Source organism: Vigna unguiculata, chromosome 9 (genome assembly GCF_004118075.2).
Source record: "Vigna unguiculata cultivar IT97K-499-35 chromosome 9, ASM411807v1, whole genome shotgun sequence".
Classification (NCBI taxonomy): Eukaryota; Viridiplantae; Streptophyta; class Magnoliopsida; order Fabales; family Fabaceae; genus Vigna; species Vigna unguiculata.
In genome coordinates this window covers 37,234,512-37,244,223 of record NC_040287.1, presented here as the reverse complement: position 1 = coordinate 37,244,223, position 9,712 = coordinate 37,234,512, and positions in this window count along the sequence as shown.

The following is a 9,712-nucleotide window of genomic DNA, read 5'->3' as shown; positions in this document are numbered from 1 at the left end:
AATTATTCATTATAGATCCACACATGTATGTCACACTCTGTCCTCCTTTATTTTTCATAAACACTTTATCCGACTACATTTGATTTTTAGATATGATGTTTGTATATGAAATATGTGTTTCGTACTATTGTTATATGATACGGTGATATGTTAAATGTTGAAAATATGATGTTTGTATATGAAATATGTGTTTCGTATTATTGTTATATAATACGGTGATATGTTAAATGTTGAAAATATATGATATTATGTATTGAATATAGATAGAAAGAAAACTCAATGGTAATATGAGGTGCAGTTGATAAATTTTATTTTGGATAAAATCGATGGGATATGACTTCATATTAGACATGATTGACTAAATTAAAGAAGAAAGTAACAAGTATCAAGAATATTTGATAATCAAAATGTCTAAAAAAAAGTTTCAAAGCACAAAGAAATAGAGGAAAGTTATCAAGAATTAAAATCATCTACAGAGACATCTAGTACAAAAAAGTAATACAGGTTATGCACATTGAAACAAGTAACAATTTATGAGCTATTTAGATTCCAATCACAATTTTTAAGTGTGAAAAAAAAATGTGTATTTCATTGTAAATTCTAAAACATATATGGTCATACTAATGAAAAAATAATTGTTATGTGTGTCTCATGACTACTTTAATGGAGTCGTAAGAGAGATTAGTATCAACTTCATGCCTTTTTTCTATCTATGATGAAAAGAATAGAAAATTGGGAAGTTAAACCAACAAGGACACTACAATTAGTTGTAGATCAGTGAAATATTTTTATAGTGTAGCTAAAGACGTTTTAGTTAGAGTTCACAAATTCATGTTCCCAATAAATTTTGTAACCATTTGAAGATCAAAGTGCATGATGATGAAGTAAATTTTAATATCATTAAAGCAATGCAGCATCCTAAAGAAAAACAATAGTGTTTTTTGCTAAATGAAGTGGATGAACTTTTTCTAGCAGCACATTAGCAACAACAATGACCTAGATTATGAGAAATAAAAGGAAGTTAATGACTGCTTGAAGTATTTGGATTTAGAAAAAGAAATTCCTTTGAATTAAGAAGAAGATGAAAAAGCGTTGCATGAAACTGTATCTAAAGATCAGAAGCTAAAGATGAATGTGTTGTCTCCACATATAAAATATATTTTTTCTTGAAGAAGGAAGGAACAAACTAATGGTGATTAATAGTCCTTAATCTATAGCAGAAAAAGAGAAGTTGATTGCAGTTCTTAAAGTCAATAAGAATGAATTAGGTTAGGATCTATTTGATCTTAAAGTCAATAGTCCTTCATACTACGTACATAGGATTCATATGACACAAGACTACAACCTGTAGTTCAACCTCTCAGGAGATTAAATCCTTCCGTTAAAGAAGTAGTAAAGAAAAAAGTTTTAAAGTTGTTGGAGCCATTAATGATCTACCCTATTTTTGATAGTAATTGGATTAGTCTAGTCCAGGTAGCGCCTAAAATAGAAGGTATGACCATTGTGCACAATGATAACAATGAGTTAATTATACAATCATATTGTTTTAGATTCAGAAGATCTAGATAAAATAACTTTAACTTATCCAATTGCTTAAAGAAAAATGTCTTTTGGATTATGTAATGCACCAACTACTTTCCAAAGGTATATGTTGTCCATATTCTCATATCGTATTGAAAACTTCATTGAGGTATTTATGGATAACTTCTTAGTCTTTAGACCTTCATTTGATGATTGTCTCAAGAATTTGGACATAACCCTCAAGAAATGAGTTGTTATTAATCTTATGCTAAACTAAGAGAAGTGTTACTTCATGGTAACTGAAGGCATTGTTCTAAGAAGCAAGCTCTACTACAAAGGCATCAATGTTGACAAAGCTAAATTGGAGGTTTCTAAGAAACTCCTACCTCTAGTGAATTTGAAAGCATAAAAAGCTTTCTTGGACATGTAGGATTTTACTATTGGATTGTCACTACACTTGATTGGAATTTGTGTTTTGAATTAATGTGTGATACTAGTGATTATGTATTAGGAGCAGTTTTAGGATAGAAGAAAACTAAAAATTTTCATGTTATACATCACGCTAGCAAGTTGTTAAATGAAGCTCAAGTCAATTATGCCACCACTAAAAATCGAAATGTTAGTTATAATGTATGCCTTTGAATTTTTTTAGATCATATTAGATTGACTCAAAAGTAATTGTGTCTACAAATCGTGTTGCAATCAAATACTTATTGCAAACCTAGTTCTAGGCCTAAACTAATCATTCTGTTGCAAAAATTTGATTTGGAAATTAAAGACAACAAAGGTTACGAAAACTTAGTAGCAAACCACTTATCCAGATTTGTGAATGAAAAGATAAAAACAAAAAAGGTTGAGATTTAGGAGAAATTTCCATATGAGAAGTTACTTATGATGTAGAATAGTCCTTAGTTTGCTACCATAGAAAATTTCAAGGTTGTAAGTCATTCCTGAAGATTTTACTTAACACCAGAGAAAGAAAGTTTTTAGAGATTCTAGACAATTTATGTGGGATGATCCTCCTCTATTCAAGATAGGATCAAATAATTTGTTGAGGAGATATGCCATAGCTAAGGAGTAAAACAACATTTTGTGGTATTGTCTCAACTCTCCTTATGGTGACCATTTTAGTGGAGAAAGAACAACATGAGTGTTGTAATCTAATTTTTATTAGCCAACATTATTTAAGGATGCACATGCTTATGTTCAGAGGTGTAATGAGTGTTAAAGAAGTAGCGTAATTAAAAAATATATATGAAATGCGTCTAGAAAACATTTTAGAGGTTGAAGTCTTTGATTGTTGGAAAATTGATTTTGTAGGACCTGTGCCACCTTCATTTTTTAATGAGTACATCCTTATGGCAATGAACTATGTATCCAAATGGGGTTGAAGCAACTGCAGCTAAAAGACCATATGCCAAAATTGTGATTAAATTCTTGAAAACAAGTATATGTTGATATTAAATTATTATATTATAGTAAATGAAAGTTCTTTATACAATTACAGTGATAAAATTACTCTTATGAGAATGAGATAAAAAAATAAAAATAATGATATAAAAAATCATCAAATCAGTATTCTACATGATAGAAATAAACAACAAATAAAATTATTAAAAAAGTTAAAATGATCAATTGTGTGTCTTAGGAATAATTTGATATACCATTAAATAAAATCTCACAAAGGAAAAAAATGTATAATTAAGGGTATGATAAGATGAAAAATACCTTATAGATCTAAGAAAAATTTCAGATATCAAACTAGTCGAACGGTGAGGCATAATGAAAATTATTTTAGAAAAAACAAAAAGTTCTTTAAGTGAAACAAAAATTATGGATTAAAGAGAATAAATTACTTATTCAATAAAAGGTTTATACAATTAAACACTTGAAATTGAGAGATCAAATATTCTTGTGCGAAAAAAGTAAACAATAAACAAAAATATTAAAAAAGAGTACAAATAATCAACTATGACACCTAAAACCTATTTTATTTATTATAATTGATAATACAAAGCACAAAGATTGTAACAAGAGAGAAAATACCTTTTTGAGATAATTATAAAACTAAAACTAAAAATGTAATATGTGTGTGTGTGCATGTGCGTGTGCGTGTGCGTGTGCGTGTGTGTGTGTAAGTATTTTAGGTCATCTAATAAAATCAGTACTTTAGTAATTTGAACGGGGTCAAGGATGAAGAGAGGGATTGGTATTGGAAATGGGATGGGGATGGGAGACATATGTACATGCCCATACTCGTCCCTATACCCAATTAAAAAATCTAATATTTGTAAAAATGAGAACAAGTTTGAATAATATCCATGGGATGAGTTTACTTGTCATCTCTACATGGATTTTTTTATTGAATTTTTTATGTGGGTTTTTTTTATATTTTTATTTAATTTTATTAGTATACATTTGATACTTTGACTTTTGTTCATACATGGATTTGATTTTTAAGCCTTTAATGTTATATGCTTTGGGTTTTATTATTTCTTTTGCGTTTTTATTATCTTTAACATGTTTAATTTTATTTTACTCTTGTGTTTATTTTTGGTATTGACTACATTAGTGGTGGTTTACCTCCTTACTATGTCCCCATTGAATGAGAACGAGGTGAAGCTACTTAAAGAAAGAACATGGGATTATATCAAGTGAATATGACCCTTGAAAACTAGCTTATCACCCAAAATGGGGGTTAATCTCTTGATAGGCTAATACTTTTATACCTTGAGAATTGGATGACTTCAAGATCCAAGTAAAAACTCATGAACTATCTCTTTCTTCTAATTCTTCTTGTCTAATTGAAGGTTATTAAAAATCCTGGACAATTAGTTAATTAAACTATTGTCATTATAACATGTAACTTAAATACTTTAGGTTTGATCTCATTAATTGATTCTAACTATACTCATATTTGAAGAGTATAGGTCATTTTTGTATACCTCTTTCTCTGCTAGTGTGTGTGTGTGTTGTTAGTTTCTGAGTATTCTTTCTTTTCTTTCTCTAACAACTAGTATCGAGAGCTAACAAGACCAATGGTGTAAGGCCCGAGGAATTAAAGTAATTAAATAAATCATTATTTAATAAATATGGGTAGTGGGAGCCTTTATGACATTAAATGCTAACTTTCATGACGTGGAAAAGTACTAGTTTAAATGGTCAAGAGTCCTTAATTGTGTTGAGAGAACTTGGATTAAAGTCTTGTGTATGCTAATTTTGAGATTATTTTGAATTTATTATTTTATGATATGCGTGAGCATGATAATGGATTATAAATTCCTAGATTTATAGGAATTATCACAAAACATGAATTGGTTGAATGGTTGTGCATTGAATTGGTAATTACAAGGTGGTGTGTTCAAACCTTGATTAATGCAAAATAAGTTCCTTTTTGTCAAAATTCTTTTTGGCAAAATTCTTTTTGGCATGGGTGGAAAAGGTAAGAAACCCTAGCTGTCCCAAGAGGCCGCCAAAGAGGCTAGAAATACACCAATAATGGTCTTTGAATGACAATTATTTCCATGAGTTATTGAAATTCATTTTATTGAGGATTTGTTAATATGGCAATTAAGGGGGAGAGAATGTGGTTTTGGAGGCTGAAACTGTTGAGTGTTATGAGGAGAGGTTTACAGAAACACAATTGTGTCTGTTGAGTGTGAAGAAGGGAGGAATCGAGGAGGAGCTAAGTAGACTAGTGGTGATTAAGGAAGGAGCTCTAAGAACCATTAAGTTGAGCAAGGAATCAAGGTAAGGGGAGTTCCATATCTTGAATTAAATGTTAATTATATGATTTTGTCCTATGTTTGAGGTTAGAAATGCCTTGTTTGCCAAATTTGTTTCAATTTCGTCGCATTTCTGGACTTCTCCCGGAAACCGCCTAGCGGCGTTGATGGCTTGCCAGGCTACAAATGCTCTAGAACCCATTTTATTGGTTTTTCCATATGAACTGCTTGGCGGCTAGGTGTTGCACGCCAGGCGATGCGAACTAGTTTTCAAGTTGGCTGTCTTTTTAAGTTTTTTGTGATGTTGATGTTGTCTGAAGGAAGTCTTGGTGTATGCTCGAGTGAATTTTTATGTGATTGGATATATGCAAGTAATTTCTTTATGATGATGGTATGAATCTTGCATGAATTTGGGGTTAGGGTTCATAATGGAATTGGGGTGAATAAATGTGATTTTGAATTATGATTTATGATATGGTTCATGAAAATTATGTTGAAACATGTACTAGAATTGGTAATTGGGGGTTTTAGGGTTCGAACTGGTACGGGGAAAATCTGGGCAGAACCTAGAATTGTATGCACCGCTTGGTGGCGCATGAACTGCCACCAGGCGACACATTAGGACAATGGTGTATCTGCTTGTTGTTTTGTGATTCGTGTTCTCGAAGGTCTATTGGGTAATTTTTCATGCATAATATAGGTTAATTGGTAGAGGATGTATGAAGTAAATGTATATAAGTAAGTGATCGAGGTCGTACTCGACCAAATAAAACATTTATATGCAGTACTCAGGAGTTAACCCAAGGTCGTCTCCTAGTGACCATTGTTTTCACTCAAAGGTTCCAGATTGCAATTCAACACAAAAAGGGAGGGGGGTTGGCAGATTCAGATTTTAGAATTATGAAAATATGTTTCAACAGTTTTGCAAATGTTAATAAAACAGATTAAAAACAGTATTGACTTCCTTGAATTTGAATGCAATCTCACCCATCACAAGTCACGCTATTACGGTTTTGGTCTCACCCAATCCACTCGTTCAAACCCACTAAGTTAGGGTTAAAAATGTGTTTCAATATACAATTAAGCAATGCATATATCCATTCATATGTGGCAGTCAACCCAATTCATTAAGCATGAACGAAATCAACCAAGAATAGCCAACCCAATATGTAATTAAGCATTAATAGAATAAAAGTAACCATTCATCACAAAATTAAGATGAAGTAAGGAAAACACAAATTCAAAACAAAACCTCAAAGTTCAATTGCATCTCCTTCAAGTAGTCAATACCTAAGTTAGAAAGCCATGAAATTCGAATTATAAACCAAAGGTAAACGAAAATACATCACCATTATGAAGAAAACGGACTACAATAGTGTGCAAATTGCTTAAAAACGGTCCAGAACGTGTGGGAAATTAGTGAAAACGAAAACCCCCAAATGAATGTTCTCTCAAAAACCTAAAAATGGAGAATGGGTACAGAGTGGTGGCTGCCCATGAAAGAGAAGACCTAAAATGTGGTCACATCAATTCTGCCACTCCTATTTACAAAAAGGCCACTCAGAGCTGTAAAATTACAAAACTGTCATTCTGGTAAGCAGAATTACAAAAATGCCACTCTATGCTAAAATTGCTGGCCCAATAACATGGATGGCTGACTAACATGGTGAAAACGTGGTAATGATGTGGAAATCACGTGGCAACTCTCTCTTGATCTTAAGATAAATGTCCAAGCTCCAACATTTGCTCCACATAATACCTAAAAACAATTACAAACAATAATTAGACCAATTAATGATAAATTACTCAAAATTCGGAATAATGGCCCAATGAAACCCAATTGAATTAAGGCTTAATACCTTTTTTGTCCTTATTTTCGTAGTGTTTGTTGCAGATGGTCTCATTTTTACAGAATATTTAAAATGGTCCTCATTTTTACCGAATGTTTAGAATGGTCCTCATTTTCGCAATTCGTGTTTTATTTGGTCCTTTTCTGTAAGGTCGTTTAAATCATTAACGGAACATTGTACAGGTGTCACGGTTTATATTAGGGTGTGTTATGTGTATTGTACAGGTGGCTAATTAACGTTAATTTTTTAATTTAGGGGAAATCTTGCAATTAGGGAAATTTTTTTATCTTCGTCATTCTTGAGTTCAGATTTGCAGAGGAAGCAGCTAATACTTGTCATTTCATCATTGGATTGCAGTTGCACTCTTTATTTCAATTTTCTAGTTAATCATCATCAACGAGGTAAGTGGGTTCAGGGTTTTTTGGGTTGTGTTTGCTCGTGGGTCAGGGTTTTCGTAATTCTATTTTTGGGTTTGTTTGTCTTTCGATTGTTGTGATGTTTTGCATGGTTTCTAAATTACTTCCATGATTTTGTGTAGTTTGTGTCTGTAGGTGGGTTCAATGGGGTATTATTTTAGTTGGTTTGTTTGTCGGTTGTCGATGTTGGTGTAATGGTTCCCATTATTTTATTTGTAATTGATTGTAGCAGTGGTCCCCCATTGTGTTAAAGTAGGCTTAATAATACATCTTTTTCATCTGTTTAATTTACTTTAGGACAATGAGTGATGATAGGTTCAATGTTATTGTCCACCACGGTGGTGAAGTAGAGGCCCATGAAGAGACTGCTGAAGTAGAAATTGGGGATGCCAGTGGTCTGAATACTGATGATGACATCCTTTTCATCAACACCACCATTTAAAAAAGTTGCAGCCCACATTATTAGAACCACCATTCTGTAAATCAATAAACCAAACATTAAAACCAATTTATTATTAACACAAAAATAAAAATAGATTGTACCCAAAATTTTCTACCAATATTCTTTGGAGTTCTTGTCATCCTCAAAGCAGTCATCTCTGCAACTATAAATCGGGGTTAATTTGTTTCTCGTTGAACCACCAATAGTGCACAAAGTGATACAACATGGTTGCCTCCAACGATTACAACCAGAGGTAAAGGAAGAAGATTGAGACCGTAACATACCTATATAATGGGATTGCAGGAAGAAGAAGATTGCAGCAATACCAATTAGGAATGGAGGAACAAGATTGTCAAAACTCACCAACTGCCCAAACATTCCCTACCAAAACCCTAGCTCACTTATTTATCCCCAAATATTTAATTAAGCCACATGTACAATACACCACGTAATACACCCTAATACAACTCGTGTCACATGTACAATGCTCCGTTAATGATTTAAACGGCGCTACAGTAAAGGACCAACTAAAACACTAATTGCGAATATGAGGATCATTATAAACATTCGGTAAAAATGAGGACCATTTTAAACATTTTGTAAAAATGAGGACCATTCGCAACAAACACTACGAAAATGAGGACCAAAAAGGTATTTAAGCCTTAAATTAATAATATAATTTCGGTAATAATATCTTCTAAATAATTCAAATTCTAAAGTAGATAGATTTTTAAATAATATCATATTATAATAATAATTTATATACTCTTTATAAAATCTAAAAATTATTTTGTTGGTATTTATTGAAAATAATATAGAATTTTGTATTTATGACAACAACATCAAAAATATTGTTTTGTAAAAACTAAACAATAAAAATACGTAGATAATTTGTGTGAAAATCATTAGGTGGAAGGAATAGGAAAAGTAATCCAGCTCAAAATATTATTATATAAAAACAAGGACTTATAATATTAATATTTTGTGGATAATTTATTTTTATGGGAGATAATTAATCCTAGAGACATGCTGTAAGAAGTATGTTTGGGTCTTATCTAACCCTAACATTATTCAAAATTGTTGATTTGAATTTCGATCTAATTAAAACTGAGAACATAAGACAAGATTAACTTGATATGACAATAAAACTTAACAATCTAGAACTTCAACCTTATTTATAATTAAGTCATTGATTTAAATATAGGTGTGATAGCAATGGGTGTTGCATGAGTTTATTTAAATGTAAAATATATAACAAATTTATTATTAGCTTTTAATATAAACAATTTACTATAATATTTTTAACGTACTACATATAATTTTATCAAAGTTTACTATCTTCAATGTTTTTGGCACCACACCACACACTTGTTCCACTGCTGTCACCGCCTATTGCCATTTGTTTTAGTCGTGTCACCACCTCGTGACCTCGTGCTACTATTCCTTGTCGTGAAAGCTATGAAATTCTACCTCTAAGTTAATTGTTAAATTTTATTATTTTAATATTCACATATTATAAGTTGGATGAGTGATAATGAATGTTATTATTTATATCTTATTTTAACTTTAGTTATAGACTGAATTATATTAAATTTAAATAATATTTAATTTATTTATAAGATAAATTTTATTTAATTTAGTTAAGTCTAGTTTAGTTTAGTTGTTGGTTTAATTTAATTAATTTATAGATTAATTTTGATTAATGTACAATCCTATTTTAGGATTTTAAAATTAATAAAAATTACGTTTCATTATAAT